This window comes from Varanus komodoensis, unplaced genomic scaffold (genome assembly GCF_004798865.1).
Source record: "Varanus komodoensis strain SLA01 unplaced genomic scaffold, ASM479886v1 scaffold24, whole genome shotgun sequence".
Lineage (NCBI taxonomy): Eukaryota > Metazoa > Chordata > Lepidosauria > Squamata > Varanidae > Varanus > Varanus komodoensis.
Window position 1 is genome coordinate 15,691,371 of NW_025335641.1, and position 5,286 is coordinate 15,696,656.

Sequence of the window (5,286 nt, forward strand, 5' to 3'; positions counted from 1 at the left end):
CTCGGGGAGGAGCGACGGCAACGTCCGCGGCGAGCAAGCGAGCGCGCGCAGGAGCCAACACCCAGCGAGGGAGCAGGAAAGGGAAAGGCGGGCTGCTCCTTCTCATTGGGCTCCCCGGGCCTGCCAGGTCACAGCCCGGGCGGGCCGGGCTGCCTCTTGCCTCCTCCTTCCTTGCGCGGCGGAGCGCGCCTTGCGCGAGGAAGCTTCCGCCTCGGGCAGCGCAGGCCCCGCGGAGGCTCCGCGCTCTTTGCGCTCGGAGCGCAGGGCGAGCTTTTCGTCTTCTGGGTGTTCCCGCGGTCGCGCCGATCCGCCCCGCCGAGTTCCGCAGGGCTTGGCTGCCCCAGAGGCTGTGCGATCCTAAATATACGCGCCTGGGAGCTGAAGTCCCAAAAAGCTGGAGATCTTTCTGGCCATCCCGGGCAGCCTCCCTCAGCCTCAAGGCGCTTTGGACTTCTGCTTGCAACAGACCCAGCCAGCAGGGCCCATGATTAGGAATTCATGGACCTGTAGAGCAAAATATTTGGCTTGCTTATTTATTTATTTACAGCTTTTATATCCCGCCATTCACAGTGTCTCAGGGCGGTACACAATAAATGAATAAGATACTGTATCCAGATAATAATATATAAAATCAATCTTAAAACAATACTACCATTTAAAGTAATGGGAAAATAGAAAGGCTTGGGCCTGGTGCTGAAATCAAAAATGCGTTGGCACCAGGCCCACCTCTCTGGGGAGCTCATGCCACTGCCAGGGCGCCACCATAGAGAAGGCCCTTCTCTTCTGATCTCCTTCAAAGAGGGCTCCCAAAGAAGGGCCTCCAGTCCTGATCTTAGAGGGTTGTGGGGCACCAGCTTGGAGAAGGCTGCTTAGAGAGCTAGGTCTAATTTAAAGAGCCTACTTATTGCAGTCCTACAGGTGCCTTCATGGAAGCAATTGCATTGAAATCCATGCTTCTTCCTTTTTTGGGATCATCGGGTCTTCTCTTCCAGCTTCACTCTCACCGTAACTTCCTTCTTTCACGAGATTGGTCTCCACTTGCATTAACTTCTGATGTTTTGTGGTCAGCATGTTCACCCGCTGTTATAAAATGCCTCAGGAAGCTGTAGAAGTCTTGCAGTGGACAGTGGCCAACAACAGGACTTCTTCCTCTGTAGCCTTTTCCAAATGCAGGTCCCCAGGTGGTGTGGGATTACAGCTCCCATCACCCCTAACTATTGCATATATAGGCTAAGGGTACGGGGGGGGCGTACCTCAGATGCCTCGTGGGGGGGCATCTGAGGACCCAAGGTTGGGGAAAGTTGGGTCATAGAAGCATGACATGTAGGCACGGAACAGGTTAAATTGTCCGTAATGGCACGGCAGCGGTGGGAAACCCACACTTGGTTGTATTTTGACTAGTCATGGGTTGTAGCAGCAGTGGATAGTGGAAAATGGTGTTCTTTAGCTACCAAATGGAAGGACAAAGTACATAAGGCACGTAAAACACAGTCTGCAGCACATCTCTGCTTCTGTGGCCACAACCCTATACATACTTCCCAGGGAATATGTACAAAATTGTTGTTGTTAGTCGCAGTCGTGCCCAACCCATCGCGACCCCATGGACAACATTCCTCCAGGCTCTCCTTCCTCCACCGTCCCTCGGAGTTCATCCAAGCTCACACCCACTGCCCCAGTGACTCCATCCAGCCACCTCATCCTCTGCCGTCCCCGTGTATAAGGTACTACTCTACTAATCTATGATTCTAATAAATCAGAGGGACTTCTTCTGAGTAGACATGTAAAGGATTGTGCTGCAGCTGCACCACTTTGCTGGTTTTTTAGCAGATGAGCAGTGTATAAATATTAATAACAAATAATGCCTTTCAACTGTCATCAGTCTCAAGGTTCACAGTTATTTTGTTCTAAAAGTCCATCAAGTCAAATTACTTTGAAAATATATTTGTAAACATTATGCAAGAGAAAACCTCAACTAGATTCCCTTGCTTTTGGTTGATTCTTTAGAAGGCACTTAAATGTACATTTGGCCTCTCTTCCAGTATATACATCACATGATTGTTGCTAATGCAAGGGAAAATGTGGGAAATAATGTGGTTTTAAAATGGGTATTGGCTGGAATTCATAATCTCCCAGCAGAAAGCGGCAGTACTTCACTAACCTTACGAACTCATTGGCAGTCTCAGAAAGAGAAGATAAAAGAAACTAAGTCTCATGACACTGATAAAGCAAATATCGACTCATAATCAGCCATCAGGCTCAGCCGTGTTTTAAAAGCTTTTTGTTTTTCTTTTATCTGTGAAACAAATATGCATCTACAGCTTTTGGATAGCGTTGCTGAACAAGGCTGAGGTCCAGCATGGCATCATGGTTAGTGCGTGGGGCTGGGGGCTGGGGACTGGCAGGTCTACTCCCTGCTTAGCCACAGAGTCCACGAGTGACTTTGGGCCAGTCACACGTTTGTAGTTGAGAAGATAAAATGCCAAGAAGGAGAACGATGGAGTGTGAATGTATTGTAATAATAATAATGTTGCCACTGATGGATTTTACGTTTTGCTCTATTTATCTATTGCTTCTCTGTGTTTGTTAATAGACCTTGTTTTTAAATGCTGCTGGAAGCTGCCTCAAACTTAGGAAATAGTGAAAGAAAGAAAGAGCTCCAGAAAAGGTAAATTTTAATCAAGTGTGTGATTTCAACAAACTACCTATAACCAAAACATGTTTGTTAATATGTTCTAAAATATATACACATATGCTATATGTATACGGTACTGTACAAATTTAAATATTTATTTAACACTTTTGTATGCTGTTCCTTATGCATGGCATCTCAGGATGGCTCACAATCCTTAAAATAGAAATACAAGAAAAACCACATATATAAATAACAAGTACAATTTTACATAAAAGTCAAAATCAAAGCAACTGTTGAGAACGATTAAAATACTAATTTTTAAAATAGCGATTAAATATAAAGGTTTTGACCTGGCACCAAAAATAATATAAACTCAGCACAAGGCACACCTCTGCCTCTCTTCCTTTCTGCTGTTCTTTAAGTCCTTAGATCAAGCTGGAATTAAATTAATCCGTTTTTTTAATCTACAGCTATTACTCTGCATATGTCTGCAATTTTTAAAAACAGTCTGCAGGCAGCAGGGTGTGATTGGTTAAGGTTACTATTTCACTACTGTACAATGCTTAGTAACATTAGACACTGCCTAATAGCAATTTGATAAGGAGAAGGTTTACATTGATACTTCATTTATGGAAAGATTGTTACCTTACACCTGAAGTAATTTACAAAGTCTCCAGTAGACTAGGAAAATAGAAACACAGTAGCAGAGGCACCATTGTAAATACTAATAAACAGATTGCTACTCCTTAGGTAAACTAAAGGAAGAGTTCTGTTCAGGCTTGGGAGAGCCCTGCCTCAGGATCATCCTGCAAGAGCCACATCAAGAAATCCTGCTGGAAAGTTAATCATGCCTGGAGTGCATCTTTGCCTTCATAGACCTTAGGGTCACACTGGAGTACTTTGTAACTTTTGAGTCTGGGAGATTACCCTAATGACAGCTGTGGTCTTTGTGTTGCGCTATACCACCAAATGTTTTAAATTCTAAAAATCCTTAATATTAATGAACAAAAGCGTGTGCTGCAGGAAGGATTGTGGTCTAAATAAACACACTATGATTACGTAAGCAGCTTTCACATAGACACTGAACCAGTGAGTCACTCATCCTTCCCATGCCAACTAACCATTTTTGCCTAAACAATAAACTACATATGATACTTAGAAAAATGGGTTGCCTTCCTCATTTTCTTAGCTGGGTTAAAGCAAACACTATATTTTGAAACTGTTCAAGTATGACCATAGTTATGAAAGTGGACAGCTTTCACATTGCTAAACTGTGGCTTTAAAAAAAATCCCCTCAGATTCTGAATTTCATTAACTTGGACAAACTGCCATCCTACCTGGATGTAAAATATTTATGAAATTATAAAGAATAAGTATCTGAATTTGCTTCTTTGATTCCTATCAATATATGTTCCTTTTGTTTCCTTTTGCCTAGAAAACTTTATCCATTGAAATTAAGTTCCATTTATGGGGTTTTCCAAGCAACTTACTGGAGGGTAAATACGATACTGGAAATAAGAAACCTCCAAATGATTTGGATTACAACACTCATTATTCCTGACCATTGACTGGTGGGAACTGGTGGAAATTATACTCTAACCTTCCAAGGGCACTCTGCTGACTTTGATCCAAAGTTACACTGGCCAGATTCTCACATCACAAAAAGCCATGATGATTTTTCACCATTGTTGGTTTGTGGATACAGTCATGGAATTTTGGGACTTTCTGCATGGTTTTCCCAAACCACTGAGAGAATCCATGGTCTGCTCTAATGTTTCCACATCTTCTCTGGTCATTTGGTTATCACCATCTTACCATTGTTGATATGGAAACACTAAACAGTCCCCTGAAAAGAGCAACTAAGGAAGTGACCATTGAGCTATCTGTTCCCGGCTACTGCCAGCTCCCTAGCAAGCTTCAACATGTACACTAAAATTCCTTCTTCTGAATTCCCACTGAGGACACAAAAGTCCAGTCTACCTCTGCAGCTGCCCATGCTTGAAACAGCATATATCCAAGGCCTCTTAATTCTTAATTATTATCAGCCCTAGTGCTTTCCTATGAAAGGCTGAGTGGATTATGAAACTCCTAGTTAATATAAAGTTTTCTTTCTTTCATTCTGCTGGTGTTCACAAGTAATGTAACTGGATTGTCATTCTGAGGATGACACTCCAGTATGTATGCTTTCACTGCTACTATATTTAATTTTAGAAGCACTTGTGCTTGCATAAAATGTGATATATTGACATTAGTGTCAACAAATAGATGCATTAAAATGTGATATGTATGCATGTGTTGTCTGGATAGTATAGCCTTTTAATTAGTGTCATTCCCATCAGGCTCGATATCGCCCACATCAGACTATATTTATAGTGTTTTTTCTGAAGACAAGAACACCATGCTTAATATCTTTTATTAATAGGCTCAGAACTGTCTGGTTCACAAATGTGCATCTGCTCAAATAACGAAAATGCAGTGATGGAACTTGTATTCGCAGAGTGCCCTGTACCCTTCACCCTCCTTGCTCAGTGTACAAGAAGGATACCAGCTTTTGAACAGGCAATAAAACTTCTTAGCATGCATGCATTATGCACTAATCATGGGCTGGATTCAGATTTCTGCTGAACCAACTATGATGACAGAAGTGGACTTCC